We start from the raw sequence: 17,428 nt of genomic DNA, 5'->3' as shown, positions 1-17,428 counted from the left end.
AACAGGATGCTCCAGACAGGGCCTAACAAGTTAACTTACAGAAAAATTTCCTGGGCACCAATCTCCTGTTTGCTTAGCCTAAAAGTGTATCATGCTTCCCTGCTCCTGTCCCAAGAAGAGTTTTGGTGGTGACATCAAGGAGCTTGGCAGCTGCCATCTCCCCAGGCATTTTTCACTGCAGGACCATTTCTCCCTGCCTATACAGGAATATTCATTTCCTGAGTTGAAATGCAAGAATTCACAATTATCCTCGGTAATTTCATCTTCTGAACATAATTGGATTCACATTTGATGTTTTGTATTTTATCACTCCACCCGTGATACATTAATTTATTCCACTAGTATTTAGTGGTGGGAACTGAATGAGACTGGGAATATAGTGGCGAATGGACCAAGGGTCCTTGTCCTGAAGGACCTTTAGCCGAAGAAGGGGAGACCCTGATACGCACATACCCAGGTGAGCGAGTAGGGTGATCACATCTAGTATCTCACAGCGACAGTGTGCCACGTGGTGTCTCTAAGGAGAACAGCTGGGAGGGGTGCCCCATGTAGGGAGGCTGGGAAGGGCCCCTCTGAGAAGAGGGCACGGGAGCTGAGATCTAGAGTGAGTCAGTCTAGCTGGTGTCCGGAGCATCCCAGAGAGAGGAAATTAGGAGCACTCCATGGAAAGGTGGGAGGCGCCAGCTGAACAGACCAGCAGGGCGCAGGGAGGTGAGGAGGCTGGGGCAGCCACAATGGCCAGACCCAGGAGATGGTGCTGCAGGTGAACAGCATCAGGACATACTTAGGAGATCAGATGGGAGACAGGGAGGGAGGAGAAAAGAGGATGGCAGCTGGGCTCGGGTTCGGGAGATGGAAGTGGTGGTTGGAATAAAAAGAAGAAAGAGATAGGGAGGCACCTGTGGCTCAAGGAGTAGGGTGCCAGTCCCATATGCCGGAGGTGGCGGGTTCAAACTCAGCCCCGGCCAAAAAAAAAAAAAACAAAACACAAAAAAAGAAGAAAGAGATCACTAGGGGCTGAGCCAGCCGGCGCCTGCTCACATGTACTGCGTCCAAGCTTACTAGGCCTCTGTAAGAGGATAGCCGAGGGACAAGCTCTCTGGTTTGAAGCACAGGGGAAAGATCTGTGTGGCCAGAGAGAGAGAGAATTGGGGGTTATCAGGCTGCAGACAGATGTGCAGCCATGGAGACAGTGAGATGGCCCAAACACAGAAGGTAACAGCTCCCCAGGAGCCAGGGTTGTCTCCTCCAGTGATGGACCATAAGCAATCCCTCCCCACTGAGTCATCCATAACTGAGGCACAATGTCTCCTTCCACATCTAAGTCATTAATAAAATATTCAAGAAAGCAGGACCAGAGTGAACTCAGTTCCTTTCACCTTCCCCGCTCCCGGCCAGTATGATTCACAGAAACAGCTGCATGACAGCACCACAATCCGACTTGGGGTTCTGTGTCCTAGGACACTGTGTCACTCTTACAAGTGTCCCTGGTTAGATGCTTTTTCTCAAGTCCAAGTTTCAAGAATAATTTCTCCAGCTGTGAACAGCTGAGGGGGTCTGACCTCTGAGTCCTGACCAGCCAGCAGAGGAATTTCTCCAAAGATTTTAATGGAAGTATTTATGCCATCACCAACCCCTCTGCCAGCATCACCAAATACTTCAGAGGGGCCCTGACTGATTTCAGAGAGAGGACAAGCAGGGCTGAGCCTAAGAGCCATAGCCCCTCCTGTAGTTGGGAGTGAGGTGGCAGCCCATGGAACAGCCCCCAGGGCTGGAAGACCTGCTGGCTGGCAGCCTGCCCTAAGTTCAGGACCGTGTCTTATGGTATTCAGTTTGTGGCCCTCTGAGGAGACCACAGGCCTTGGAGCCAGGCAGAATCCCATGATACAACTCATCAAAATCAAGAGACAGATCTGTGACCTCAGACCTGGTAACATGGAGAATTGGGGAATTATCCTAAGGATCCAAAAGTCAAAAAACGTATGGACTCAAAAATTCATTGTAGTATTGTTTGTAAAAGAGATAAGGAAATAGCTAAGTAAATTATCATGTATTACTCAACGGAATCGAATACAGTTATTAAAATCACACATATGTACAGTACACAGAATGGCAAATATTCCCCCACTTTAAATGGAACTAAAAATGCACAAATATTTACCACTGTGACATATGCTTGTTGGTAAACATTTCAGAAAGCATAAAAAAATGAAGTGTTACATTATGGATGAATATGGATGTCACAATAACTTTTTCATTTTAATTTCTAGGAAATTTATACAAGTACACGATTTTTAAAATTAATTATAACTAAAATTCTTACAGCAAAAAATAGCAGTCCCCTGACCTTCACTTCTACGTATATACCATCCCAACAAATTTCAGTTGTTTCTCTGAGTAGTTATCTTTATATTTCTAAATAATAAGGTTTTACTAATATTTCTTGATTTTCAGCTTTTAACTTCTTGCTTTAAAAAATAAACCTGTGCCCTCCTAAAAACATGCACATGTATATATTCTCTCCTGTCTTCTGAATATAGCTATGTGGTATATTTTTGTTAAATCAGTCTTTAGTGTTTACATTATTATGAATATGTAAATATTGTTCAAAGCTAAACTACATATGATACTATTTTATTTTTTATTGTTTAACTTTTTGTTTTTTCTGTAGTTGATAGTTGCCTTTTTTCTTTTTTTTTGTATGTTTTCTTTGTACAAATCACTAACTCTACCCCCAAACTCTCCCAAAAGAACTATAAAACTCCTTACAATATAGAAAATATGTCAGATAATCCATTAACTTCATATTTTTCTTAGAGTTATTCCTTTTGGGGCTCTTAGCCGTCTTGTTCTAAATGGGGATGGTTGCTTTGTAGACCAGCTGCATAACTGCCACTGAGTCTTTTCTTCACCATCATTTTGAGGATCCCTTTAACCAGTCTCTCAATCAGTCAGAGTTCTTGTCTGCAAGTAAAATACTGACTCTCACTGATTAACCATGGAAGGAACTCATGGATTATCTGACATATTTGTTGAGAATTTCCTAGTTCTATTGGAGAGTTTGAGGAAGAATTAATCATGAGTACATTAAAAGCAAAGCAAATAAAAAGATGAGTTAACTGTCAACTCCAGGAAAAACAAAAAGTTGAACAAGAAAATATAATTATAGTGTACTATGTAGACACCACAATGCAGGTATAATCATGTCTACGGCAAAACTGTTGCTATTGCCACTAGGCACTTAGTACCACTTTGTATTGCAGACTCTTCTTTTATATATATATAAAAAATTTTTTTAGTGATATATATATAATTTTTTTTTTTTTTTTGCAGTTTTTGGCTGGGGCTGGGTTTGAACCCGCCACCTGCAGAATATGGGGCTGGTGCCCTACTCCTTTGAGCCACAGGCACCACCCTATTGCAGGCTCTTCTGTAACAGGAGCTCAACCTTGCAGCTCATTACTAACACTACCACCTTAGCCATGGAGTATTCCCTCTCACCCACCTGCTTCTCATCTTTCAAATTTTTTGTTCACACTCTCCTCTATCATTTACTTTTCTGTTTTAAGAATTGGTATCTTTTTTATTTATTTCTTTCTTTTTTAGAAACAGTCTCACTCTGCTGCCCCTAGTACAGTAGTGTTATCATAGCTCACAGCGACCTCAAACTCCTGGTTTCAAGTGATCCTCCTGCCTCAATTTCCTGAGTAGCTAAGGACTACAGGAATGTATCATGACACTTGGCTAATTCTTCCATTTTTTAGTAGAGATGTGGTCCTGCTCTTGCTCTTGCTCAAGGTGGTATCGAATGCCTAATCTCAAGGGATCCTCCTGCCTCAGTCTCCCAGAGTGCTAGGATTATACACATAAGCCACTGTGCCTGGCCTAAGGATTTACATCTTTCTTATTCCTTTACTTTCATTTTAGTGGAATTTTGGAACAAAGAAGAGGAAAAAAAAAACATGCATTCAATCAGTTATGTTTATGTGGATGTCTCTAATAATATTTACCAATAAATAAAAATCAAGTTTTAATAGATACACATACAGGAGACTCTCTGGGAAGTGTAGGGAAGATATTTCAACAAAAAAACAATGATTTTCATCTGGGAGAAGAGCAGGATTATAGAAGAGTATGCTTATAATTTGTTTTGCATTTTCTAAATTTGACGGTAAAGACATGTTTTTTTAATAAACAAAAAAGCATGAGGATTAAAAATATTATTAAAAGGCATTTTCTCCTGGATGTGGCAACTCACACCTGTAATCCTAGTACTATGGAAGGCTGAGGCAGGAGGATCACTTGAGCTCAGACCAGCCTGAGCAACACAGTGAGACCCCCATCTCTACACAAAATAAAAAAAATTAGCTGGGCATGGTGGTGCACACCTGCAGTCTTTGGTACTCAGGAGGCTCAACCAGGAAGATGGCTTGAGCTAGGAGTTGGAGACTGCAGTGAGCTATGATGAGCTATGATGCTGCCCCTGTACTCCAGTCCAGGTAAGCCTGACTCTTAAAAGAAGTGTGTGGAGGGACATTTTCTGAAACAAAGATTAAGATAGTATGTGTATAAACAGGTGTTTACTAAAAACGCTAATCCCCTAACCTTGCCCCCTCACAGATCTACATGACCTACAGCTTTTACCTATGCTCGGGGAAATCTTGGGGGTCCAAAGAAGCACCCCAAGGCTTTCAGAGGCTCATGGGAATGGGATAGGGTGCTGGCTGGAAGGAATTCTTCTCTAGACTCTATTCTACCACAGTGGCTCGCTAGGTCTATGTATATAGGTTAACATTCTACTTAATATTTTGAGGGTTTTAATAATATTAATGTGTGGGTACAAACAGATTCCACAGTTTGCATTTGTAAGGTGGTCTGATTTGTAGGTGTGTCTACACCCAGATAGTGTGCTACATACCCATGCAATGTATACATTGGGTGACAATTTACCCAACCCTTTCCCCTTTCCACGCTCTTTCTCCCACACACTTGAATTTCATTAAGTTTTTTTTCTCATGTGAGCATGCAGGTGTTAATCGACTAGTTCCAATTTAGTACTGGGTACATGTGATGTTTGTTTTTCCATTTGCATGATACTTCACTTATGAGAATGGTTTTCAATTCCATCCAGGTTAACATTTTGCGTTTTTAAAGAGACCTTCAACCACCCAAGAAATTTGGGAAGTACCGATAAGATCCACAGAAAGTGAGGTCGAGGTTGGGGGAAAGCGTCTAAGGCTGAACGATACTCTAACCTGCCCCTCCCACCCCGAGATGATGGTGGCTGGCCCAGTGGAATATTCGGTGTCATCACATCAGTGATTTTCAACCAGTGTGCCATGGTGTGTGCCCTGAGAGGATCTAAGGTGTGCCACGAAAATTCCTTTTCTTTTTTTCTGAGATAGAATCTTACTCTGTTGACCTGGGTAGAATCACCATAGCTCACAGCAACCTCAATTTCTTGGCTCAGGCGATCCTCTTGCCTCAGCCTCTTGCGTAGCTGGGACTACAGGAGCCTGCCACAATACCTGGCTAGTTTTTCTATTTTTAATAGGGATGGGGTCTTGTTCTTATTCAAGGTGGTCTTGAACACCTGAGCTCAAGAAATTCCCACCCCATCCCCCTTGCAACCACCTTGACCTCCCAGAGTGCTAGGATTATAGGTATGAGCTTCTCTGCCTGGCCAAAATTCTTAAAGATCATTAATTTAGTTATTTACAAAAGAAGTTCAAAGCACAACAGTATATTCTTTTTACTCTTTTTTGATCAACATGGAAGTGTGCCATGGAAGTTTAACTATAGGTTCATGTGTGCTGTGAGATAAAAAAGTTTGAAAAACACTGTATTACATGTCCACAGAGCTTGCAGGGGGCCTGCTAGGGCTTGCAATCATGGAGCTCTATGCCCATACCCAGCTACCCCAGGACCATTGATGGGAGTGTTTCACCAATGTCGAACCAGTGTCAGTCTCTGGCCTAAGTTTCTCCATTTGCACAATGAAAGGACTGCACTCATCTTCCACGCTAATGTCCTAGAGCCTCCAAAGAGCATCCTATCAACTCTCTGGAAACACAAAACATCCCCACCTATGGGCTCTTATGAGAAGCAACACTGAGTTATAAAAACTCAGCTGTGCATAGTGGCACACACTTGTAGTTTCAGCTACTCAGGAGGCGGAGGCAGGAGTTTGAGACCAACCTGGGCAACACAGTGAGACCCTGACTCTGGAAAGTTTTTATTATTTTTTTTATTTTTAAAATTTTTATTTATTTATTTATTTATTTATTTATTTATTTATTTTTGTAGAGACAGAGTCTCACTTTATCGCCCTCCATAGAGTGCCATGGAGTCACAAAGCCCACAGCAACCTCGAACTCCTGGGCTCAGGTGATTCTCCTGCCACAGCCTCCAGAGTAGCCGGGACCACAGGTGCCCAATACAATGCCTGGCTATCTCCTTGTTGCAGTTTGGCCAGGGTCGGGTTTGAACCCGCCACCCTTGGTATATGGAGCCAGAGCCCTACCCACTGAGCCACAGGCGCCACCCGACAATTTTTTTAAATAAATAAAATTTTGAAAATTAAATCTATTTCCTTAAAACAGAAAACTGTTTTAAGACTTCTTTTTCCAGGCTCTGCGCCTGTAGCTCAAGTGGCTAAGGCGCCAGCCACATACACCGGGAGCTAGAGGGTTCGAATTCAGCCTGGGCCTGCCAAACAACAATGACAACTATAACCAAAAAAATAGCCGGGCATTATGGCGGGGCGCCTATAGTCCCAGCTACTCGGGAGGCTGAGACAAGAGGATCGCTTAAGCCCAAGAGTTTGAGGTTGCTGTGAGCTGTGATGCCACAGCACTCTACCCAGGGCAACAGCTTGAGGCTCTATCTCAAAAGAAAAAAAAAAAAAAAGACTTCTCTTTCCAAATAGGTCAGCTCAAGTCTACCATGGAATTTGGTCAAATTTGGTATTTGAGAGTCAACAAATACCAAATGCTCCAGCTTAATAATGGGCTCCTTGAAGTAAACCTGTTTCTTCTTTTCCCAGGTGGCAGCATCCTCTCTTGGGAAACTGGCTGAGGTCTAGTTCACGTCCCCCTCATTCGCTTCTAACCCAAATTTGGGTCATTCTCTTCCTTTGGGCAAGCCAGTCCTATGGAGAAGTCCTCCTTTGGCTAGAGAGGAACAGCAGGTGGATTTTGTTCAAATTGTCCACCTACCTATAAAGTAGTATCTCTTCATCCTTCCCCCACATACTTGGCCGCTCCCCCCAACCTACCTCTCTGGAATGGTCCAAGAAAGACCAGCAAAAGCTCCTCTTCCTGGCAGATTAAAGATGCTTTGGAATCAGTGAATGTCATCCCGCCGTGGACTGACTTTGAGCTCCTTATCTGTCTGGGGGGGAAAAAAGGAAAGAAAAATATTTTTAAAAGAGAGAGCCTCAGAAGCCTGTGCATTCTCTTACAGCTTCACCTCACTCTCCCTTTTTTGTAAACCAGCTACATTCTGCTTGCTCGGCCTTTCCTGCCATCTGCATGGATGCCACCCCCGGTTCCCTTTGGTGGTACTGAAACCAACCCCAGGAGCACGTCTGTGCTGAAGCAGGAATACACAATGACTCAGATCATTTTTAAAGCTGTTTTCTGGTTTTGTTTGGTTTTTGAAAGCAAAGTAATTGATCTGAGCCAAGCTCGGGTTCGAGTTCCATTCAATGGCTGAAAAGTAGGTTTGTGAACTTGAGGTCTTGAGTCCCCATGTGGCTCTGTTTTCAAGGCCCAAGGCTAATTTATCCCCTTAGGCTGGAGATAAAAAGGAAGAATGCCAGGGCAGGGGCTGCCCACTCACTGCCACTACTGGTACCTTAGCAGATCCTGTAAATAACTGGACCCCAAAAAGGGAAAAAGGAACACCAGAGCCCCAGCCCAACACTGGGACCTGATCCCTTCTCCCAATCCCAGGCACAGCTTCCTTGCAGCAAAGAGACTTCAGCCTGGAGCCCACTAGGAGGGCCAAGGAGGGCTCCTGAGGAGCAGGAAACCTAAACCACTGGCTTCCCCAGGAGAGAAAAAGTAGAACCTTCAGAACCCACAGTGGAAAGGTGTGCACTGAGGGATCACACTGCCCCAGGACCAAGCTGGAGTTCTCTGGGCCGCCGTCTCTGTGGAGGCTCTGTGGACCTTGTGCAAGAGCCCCGGAACGTGGGTTTGGACGGTCCCTTCCCTCAGCACCCACGGAGAATGGTAAGAATTTCCCAAGGCCCTTCCACCAGAGAAAGGAGCGGTCAGCCCCAAGAGCGAAGGGATAAATAACTTCCACTGCTGACCAGTAACGAGACTGGCCAATACTGGAATCGCCAATACAAATAATAGCCGCCCTGGCACAGGGAAAAGAGACAGGATCACAGCGACAGCACTTTGAAAACAGGAAAGACAAAGCAAAAGGATGATGGAGCCGAAAGAAGAAGAGTCAGAGAAGGTAAGGAAAGAATTACTCCTCAGGAATCCGGGTCAGTAAATACGGAGCCAGGACAGAATTCACAAGAGGGCGGCAGGGGAGAAGGCGCCCGTCCCCCCACCCCTGTTAAGCTGGCGGGGCAGGAGGACCTGGGTCTGCCGCCCTCTAGCCCCTCTGGGTTCAAGGGCAAAGCCTGGGATGGTCAGAGCGCAGGACGCTTGGTCCCGAATCCGGGGCAGGGGGAGGGGAGGACGCGCACAGTAACTGTTCCATCCCTGACGAGTAAACAGCTTGCCCCGAACAGGCGCGTCCAAGTGCGGAGCCAGCTGCAGGCCCTGCTCATCCCTCCCGCGGATGCAGCCCAGACACCTGAGATTCTCGATCCCCGGGGGCACAAAAGGACGCGACCGGATGGAGAGACAGGAGCATCTCTCAGCCCACACCAGAGAACCACAGCGCGAGCGCGACCCTCCGCCTCCACCTCCCCCAGCCCCCACGCTCCGGGACCCCTCGGCTGCTCCACCGACCCCGCCCTCCCGGCCCCACGCGGACAAAAGCCTGGCGCGGGGCGGGGCGGTGCTCGGCAGCTGGGGGCACTGGGTCCCCGCAGACGCCCGCACAGGTGGGCTCCGTACCGGGGGTCGGTGCCGGGGGCGGGGCCCGGCCTCCCTGGAGACGATTGCCCAGGGGACGCAGCGGGTGGGTCCCGGAGGCACAGCAGGACCCGAGCCTCCAGGCGGCGGCGCGGAGCCGCAGGGGTCCAGGGCAGGCCAGCCGCGCGAGGTGCGGGCGAGCGGGGCAGCGGCCGAGGGGCGCGGCCCTGGGCGGGGCCCGGACAACGAGCTCGCGTGGGCGGATCCGGAGGGCGGGGCGCCGGTGAGGGGCGGGGCGTTCTGGGGCCGGGGCGGGGCCAGGGCCAGAGATCGCGCGGGCACCGTCGGCAAATTCTCACACCCCCGGCCAGAAGAAGAGCCGGAAAGCGGACGGCTGCGGACGCTGCAAATCCTCCCTGACCCGCGCTGCTCCAGCCCCAAAGCCCGGACTCTGCAGGGCGGGATTTGGGGGGTTAGTTCCCGGAGCCTCTGAACTGCCCGGGACCCTGAGGCGCGTGCATGCTGGCCCTAGCCTAGGGGTCTCGCCATACAACTAACAGATAGAAAGTGCCATTTGCAAAGTGAGCGAGGCCAGTGTTCCGCCAAAGAGCTTTCGGCTCCGCACTTCCCTGAGCATCACCAGAAAGGGCGGGATACCAGACCATGTCACACCCTGGGAGCCGGGGCCACCCGGGCTCTGGGCCCCGGGACAGCCTGCTGCCTGGGCCCCAGCCATTGGGCCTTTCCATCCGCGGCTTTCCGTCATGTGAGATTTAGAAAATAAATTCATCGCTAGCAGCTGTGCGCGCGGCCAGGTCGTCCGCGCCTGCATACTTGTCCAGGCGCTCCAGGGTTCATCCCGGCGTCCACACCGTAGGTCGGCGTAGTTCTTCCTCGGGTTGTAAGTGAGGAAACCGAGGCTCACGGACTCTTAACACGCTCACAGACACCCCTTCCGCACGGCCTCCTGGCGGGCTAGCGGCTTTGGAACCGGTTTGGTGCTGAACCTACACGCTTCTTGCTCTGCAAGGGCTCATGTCCTCTTACAATGTTCTTTCGGGTCTACACCCTCAGACTCTACCACAATGCAGCACAGAGGGGGCAGCTGGGGTGTGAGGACCAGAATCTCCCCAGGCGGGTACCGGGGGGTGGGGGGTAAGCGGTTTGAGTAACACCCGTTGGGGGTCCTAACTGCTCCTGGGGAGGCGCCCAGGGCAGAGCCAGCCCAATACAGGCCAGTGAGCGCCAGGAGCCTCCCTACTGCACACGAAGAGGACAAGGAGGAAACCGACAGACTCTTCTGAGAATCTCGAAGAAGCCCCGCGTGCAGGACCTGGCCGCCAGGTCACTTTCCCTAGGTCACCTTTCAGTAAGCAGCCTCTGCTTCCCCTACCACCTGGTAGCCCTTCTGGGGATGCTGGTGCCCTGTGTACCCCAAGGAGGAAAGACAAGAAGGGGACCCAGGGCGGGAGGGGCTTCCCTCCCAGGCCGTCCCTAGATGTCACAGGCTCGCATTCAGGTCCATACACACAATTATGTAAACGGACACACGTGCTCACCGCGCACTTCACACCCTGAACCCGGCGGCACTCACCCACCCACACAGCCGGGCTGTGCACTTGGCAGTCTCGGGAGAAGGCGGAGCCCGGGACACAGGGAGGAGACCGACCCCGCCGCCCTCGCTGTCCCCCCCCCCCACGCCTGGGGAGCGTATCTTGGAGCGGAGCGGTGCAGCAGCAGACGTCCCACGGCAGCTGGGACCCCCTGAGTCAGCCGGGGTGGTGAGTCAGGACCCCAGCAGACTGCCCGGACCCGAAGGCTGGGAGGTTCCCAAGATGAGAAATAAGCTGCCACCGGAAGTCACGCCAGCCCTTGGAGGGGCGAACAAGCTGAGAGGAGAAGTTCTGGGTGTGAAGGGGTGACCTTAACGGGACCCAACCAGAAAAGTAGAATGACCCCGCGGCCAGACTACCGAAGAAATTTTTCCAAGGGGCAGAGGAACTTCAGCGGTTCCTCATTCACCCCCCTCCAACCCCGAGCCCCCCGTGTGTCGGACCCAGCCCTGCCGTGGTCTCACTGCGCAGAAACTTGCTTCTTCTCCAGCATGGGCTGAGTGAAAGTCAAACTCGAAGACAAAGCTCTCCACTAGCTATGGAACATAACCTGGCCCGGGGCTCAAACTGGGGGTGTCAGGCACTGGTTTCTTGAAAGAAAAATCAAGAGTTTTTGGAATGGCAAAAGCCACAATAAGTCTCCTTTCTGTATTCTAAAGAGGTACTGGAACTGCCCTGACAAATCTGGAAAAACATAGACCATAACACATTGTTTGGAGAATTAAATGAAATAGTATGGGCACATGGGCAGTCCCTGGGACAGAGCCGGGCAGGTATGGCAGGACAGGAAAACAGACACAAAGAGATCAAGGGACTTGTCCAAGGTCACGGACTATTGTAGTTAGAGGTGGAGATGGGAGAAAAACCAGTCTCCTGATTTTTTGTTCACAGCCCAGGTACTTTTTTTTCTCTTTTTTTAGAGACAGAGTTTCACTTTGCCACCCTTGGTAGAGTGCCCAGTATCACAGCTCACAGCAACCTTCAGCTCTTAGGCTTAGGCGATTCTCTTGCCTCAGCCTCCCGAGTAGCTGGGACTACAGGCGCCCGCCACAACGACCTGCTACTTTTTTGTTGCAGTTTGGCCAGGGCTGGGTTTGAACCCGCCACCCTTGGTATACGGGGCCCGCGCCCTACTCACTGAGCCACAGGCACCACCAACCCATAGCCCAGGTACTTTAAAGTGCTTTCTGAAACCAAGTGAGGATATAAAGAAATTAGCAGATGAACAAATGAGTTTCACCACAGTTAAAAATCAGAGTAAACAAAGAAATTAGATTCAGGTCCCTGTACTGGCTGCTGCCAAAGGGCAGAGCCTTTTGCTAAGTCTCCAAACACAGGCAGGAAGCCAAAAGAGCCTCTGCACCCACTCATTTGAGCCTTTGTCCCACTCAAAGAGCCCTGTAAGAGGGAAGTTTATTTGCTCCATCAGAGACTCCTTCCTCTCCTTACAATTCCAGGTTACCCCACTGTAATGAAATCTCAGCTTCTCACAGCTGAGCACCAACATCCCAACCACACACTTTGCTGGAATCCTGTGTTTCTCTCTCTACTCTAATTGGCTTTCTCTTTTCTAGGTAGGGTCAGACAAGACTGAGAAGGCTAAAGTCAGAAAAACTATGATGCAACGAACAACAACAAACTATAAAGTGTTTGTCTTTAATTCTATTAGGAAAAAACAAGAGGATTCTGGGAAATAATCCTCCCCACAGGGGAGGGAGAGTTTCCACAGTAATTAACATATCTCTCCAGCCCTTAGGTTCCCCTGATATTTTTATTCTCAAAGAGGAAGGGTAAAGAACCTGATTCCAGGAGGCCTCTGCTCTCCTGCCATCCTTACTGACATATTTTCATTCACCTCTGAGAGTCTCACACCCAGTTAGCTCTAAAAGTGGCTCATCTGTAGTTAAAAGACAAAGTTAATTAGAATCGGGAGCTTCCTTCTTTCCTTCATCAATTCCCCAAGCTTAGACCAAAAGTCTGTGTTAATTGAGGCTTCCGGAGTTTGTGACCCGGGGCAGACGCTGGGGGAGGGGGACAGGCAGAGGAAGGAAAGATGCTTGTGTTTGCATTACTCATTGTTTCATGTGTCAACCAAAAAGCATTTTGTGGTTCATGGTTGAAGGGCATCTCCCAGTGAAAGGTGGGAGCAAAGCTGCACTCAGATTTGGATGAGTTTCCTAGTCTGTAGACAGGGGTCCCGGCACACCACACACACAGCCTGGACAGCAGAAGTAAGGATCACTAGGACTGCACATAGAGGGGGCTCCTGGCTGGTACCTGTACACGGAGGCCATCCAGTTACCATCCAGTTATGCAGCATTGGTCACTGTTTCCTATGAGTGAGTCTTAAGTTGCCAATTTGAGTATATGATTCTTATGGAAATGATGTCTTAAGACATTCTCTATGGAAAAGATCAATTTTGAATACTTATTGGGAGAAAACCAGAATAAGAGAATAATCAATAGTGTATTGTGTGAGTCACACATCAAAGCCACTCTGGAGTATCTGAAATCCATTTTCTAAGATATCTTGGTGAAACCTCTAGGTGCGTTTGAGAAGCTGCTAAGGGCCAGAAAATCAGAGGGAGGGCTAGGAAAAATCTTAAAAGTTGGATCCAAGTTTGAAGAAGGTTAAAAGAATGAATCTGGCAATGTTAGATGAGACGAAACATGATCACAGAGCTGCCCTGAAGGGTCAGGGCAGGGGACAGGTGACCTTTCAGGTTAGTCCCTACATGTTTTATATTTATCGTGGCAGTCTCAAAACATGGCAGCATGTTTTTTAACACTCCTCCCATTGACAGGAGGCACCTGTGTCCCCTCCTCTTAAGTCTAGCTGTGTTTATGACTGTCTTGACCAAGAGAATATGGCAGAGATGATGCTAAGTGACTTGAGAGGGGAGGTAATAAAAAGGTGTGCAGCTTCCCCCTTGGTTTCGGGAGCACTGGCTCCTGGAGCTCAGAGCACTGAGGCAGAGGTCTCACTGCCCCAAAGCTGCCATGCCATGATGAAACCCAGGCAAGCCAGAAAGAGAAGCCACGTGCAGGCACCCACGTTGCCAAGAGTGAAGAAACTTCCAGGTAATTCCAGCTACCATTGTTCAAGTTATTACCAGCCCTTTGAGAATCTTCCAGCTGACCCCAGGTATGGGAAAGCACGTCACAGCTGTCCAGCTGAGCTCTGCCTGAATTCCTGGCCAACTGGTTGCTTTATACCTCTAAGCTTAGGGGGAGCTGTTATGTAGCCATAGATACCTGGAACTTTGATTAAATCTCATTAGATCCTCAAAACAACTCCATAAGATAGTTATGATGATCATCTTCATGAGGAAACAGGCCAAAGATTCACCCAAAGCTACATAGGAATCAGCAGAAAAAAATTGCTGTTAAGCTAAAACGCTTGGATTTCTACTGTGTAATGACACATGTCCATCATAGTGAGACCCCCATCCTGCCCTTCATGACAGTCTCATGGTCACCCACAAAAGCTGTCTCCAGTGACTTCTGTTAGATGGTGAGACCCATCACAAGGTCCTACACCGTGGTGGGAAGGGTGAGAAATGTCAAATGCTCTCCACACTGGGATGGGTCCTGGCCCTGTTCTAGTCAACATCCTTGATAACATAAATGAAAGGAAATCCAAAAAACGGGCTGACCAATTCAATAGGAATGCAACTCACATTCATAAGTACTTGCAGAAGTCATCTGTAAAAATTACTCTAGCAGAAGTAGGTAACTCTTGTAAAGCCAGGTGGAAGCTTGTAGATATCTAAATACTAAACTTCCTAATCACAAATACAGAGAAGTGACTGGTCAAAGAGGCCTAATCAGAGAATGAAAGATAGTTCAGAGTTGGCCCAAAACTGATCTCAGCACTGTAGTCCTTTCAAGAACAAGCTGGCTGGGTCATTCTCCATATGAAATCATATCCACTCCCACTTGAGCTTCTTGAATCACATCTTTGTGTAACCACATTATAGCGGGGTTGGTTTGTGTGACCAAAAGAATAGAGCACAGTGATGCTATGTCATCTCTGAAATGAGGTTATGAAGGACTATGGAGCTTCAGACCTGTGCTGTCACTTTTTCTGTCTCTCTAACTCTCATCTCTGGCTCTCAGCGGCCATGTTGTAAGGAAACTCAAGCAGCCGTAGGAATAAGCCCATAGGAAGAGGAACTGAGATATTTGGCCAGCAAGTCACTGAGGTCTGCCAACAACACCTTGGCAGGTATCCCCAGACTTCTGCAACCCCAGCTGACAGCTTGACTACAACCTTGTGAGAGACCCTGAAGGAGAATCACCCAGCTGAGCTCCTCCTGAATTTCGGATCTACAGAAATTATGAGATAATAAATGCTTATTGTTAAAGCTGCCAAGTTTGGGGAAAATTTCTGAGGCAGAGATAGATAATACACCACCCATGGCTGCTGTGTCTTTGCCATGTGGCCCAGCACTGCTCCAGGCTTAGTACAGACAACCCTCCACTGTAATGGTGGAATGAGTCACCCAGAGTTTTAAAGAAAAACCAATGTGCTAAGGAGGGAATCCAATCACAAAAGACCACATAGCGAATGATTCCATTTAGATGAAATGTCCAGTGTGGGGAAATCCACAGAGACAGAAAACAGATAGGTCGTTGCCAGGGGCTGATGGACTGAGGAGAAAGGGGAGTGACTGCTAATGGGATGAGGTTTCTTTTTGGAGTGATGAAAATGTTTTAAAATTGGGTAGGGTAATGGTTGCATAACTGCAAATATGCTAAAAACCATTGCCTTGTGTACATTCAATGGGCTGTGTGGCATCTGACTATTATCTCGATAAAGCTTGTTATATCAAAAAATGAAGAGAAAGAAGAGAGGAGATGAAGTTACTGGTGCCTGGAAGGCTGGCCACCTGCGTGGCTGGGCAAGTAAAGGGGCCTTCCTCACCCCCGGGAGAGAGGCCACCGGAGGATGTGGAGAAATGAACAGGAGGTGCAGGTTCAATGCTCAGCACCTTCTTGGCCAAAGGGGTTTGCTGACTAATATGCCAGGGAGACCCTGACCAGTCTCAAGCCGTCAGGGGCCCAATATGAGGAGTCTGAATATGGCCCAGACTCCATATCCTCTAGAGAAGATTCCACCCACCTCCTCAAAAGAAGATGTGCACCCAGCTCTCGTGGCCATACTTTGCCACATGCCCAGTACAAGGCCTTTCCTGCAGAAGGGGGGCCATAGAACCACAGGCCGTAACTGTCCCATCATTGGGCTGATTCTACAGCGGAGAGTCACCAAATGATGTCGGAAAGACGGTCCTTGCCAGAAGCCCCCTGAAAGGGGTGGTCAGACAAAAGGTTTTAAGTGGCAGGGGATAAACTTGTACAACATCTCACCTAGGAGGTGGTCAAGATGGAAAATAGATACAGCTTCAAAACAGTCTTTGAGTAAGTTGTTGGGCAAATGTCTCTCACCGAGGCCTTAGGAGCATCGGAATGTTTTGCCCTCTCTGGCCTTTGAAGCTGGCTTCAGAGTCAATCTCAAAATGCAGAAAAGCCAGAGGTCAGATAAAAGCCAGTGATCAGCTTATGCCTGGGTTGTTGTTCTTTCTATTCTCATGGGATGCCAAACCTACAGGCAACATTGTAAGCATTAAGCAGAAGAGAGAGAGATCCTGGGAGCACTACAGAGGGAGGGCTCTGGACACCTCATTCCATCAGTCATCGTCCAAGTCACTATCTCCTTGGCAGGGGCCCTCATGCCACCTGCTTCCTGCAAGAGGCCTATATGAGGGCTGCCTGGAAAGTATCCATCCAGCCATTGTTTTTCATATGTTTCATATTACATGAAATATATGATTTCGGGCGGCGCCTGTGGCTCAGTGAGCAGGGCGTCGGCCCCATATACCAAGGGTGGCGGGTTCAAACCCAGCCCCGGCCAAACTGCAACAAAAAAATAGCTGGGCGTTGTGGCGGGTGCCTGTAGTCCCAGCTACTCGGGAGGCTGAGGCAGGAGAATCGCCTAAGCCCAGGAGTTGGATGTTGCTGTGAGCTGTGTGACGCCATGGCACTCTACCGAGGGCAATAAAGTGAAACTCTGTCTCTACCAAAAAAAAAAAAAAAAGAAGAAATATATGATTTCATGGATACTTCCTGGACAGCCTTTGTATGTTACAAGGGTGCCTTATACAAGAACGATAAACTGGGGCCGCGCCTATGGCTCAAAGGAGTAGGGCGCCGGCCCCATATGCCGGAGGCAGCAGGTTCAAACCCAGCCCTGGCCAGAAACTGCAAAAAAAAAAAAAAAAAAAAAAGAATGATACACTGGGCTTGGTGCCTGTAGCTCAGCAGCTAGGGCGCTAGCCACATATACTGGAACTGGTGGGTTCGAACCCAGCATGGGCCTACCGAACAACAATGATAATTACAACAACAACCAAAAATAGCCAGGCGTTGTGGCGAGTGCCTGTAGTCCCAGCTACTTGGGAGGCTGAGGCAAGAGAATTGCTTAAGTCCAAGAGTTTGAGGTTGCTGTGAGCTGTGACGCCATGGCACTGTACCAAGGGTGACATAATGAGACTCTGTCTCAAAAAAAAAGAAAAAAAAAGGACGATGAACTAGCCAGTCACAGTGGCTCACGCCTGGTAATACTAGCACTAGAAAGGCCAAGACAGGAGGGTCCCTTTTTTTTTTTTTTTGTGGTTTTTGGCCGGGGCTGGGTTTGAACCCACCACCTACGGTATATGGGACCAGCACCCTACTCATTGAGCCACAGGCACCGCCCAACAGGAGGGTCCC

The 17,428-nt window shown here is 48.3% G+C and overlaps 1 protein-coding gene across 8 annotated transcripts in view; it reads right to left on the bottom strand.

The window, feature by feature from the left end:
• Positions 1–17,428, bottom strand: part of PIK3CD (phosphatidylinositol-4,5-bisphosphate 3-kinase catalytic subunit delta) — a 73,146-nt gene that overhangs the window by 21,283 nt on the left and 34,435 nt on the right. For 6 of the 8 annotated variants that reach the window (XM_053577266.1, XM_053577267.1, XM_053577270.1 and 3 more), the window contains one exon: positions 7,277–7,392. The gene's annotated coding sequence lies outside the window, so the exon portion shown is untranslated. Of the gene's footprint in view, positions 1–7,276; positions 7,393–9,086; positions 9,221–17,428 lie in introns of those variants that run through there. The other 2 variants (XM_053577269.1, XM_053577268.1) reach the window with 2 other exon arrangements.

This window comes from Nycticebus coucang, chromosome 22 (genome assembly GCF_027406575.1).
Source record: "Nycticebus coucang isolate mNycCou1 chromosome 22, mNycCou1.pri, whole genome shotgun sequence".
In the NCBI taxonomy this organism is placed as follows: Eukaryota; Metazoa; Chordata; class Mammalia; order Primates; family Lorisidae; genus Nycticebus; species Nycticebus coucang.
Note: the sequence above shows the minus strand (reverse complement) of the source record. Positions and strands in the feature narration are given on the sequence as shown.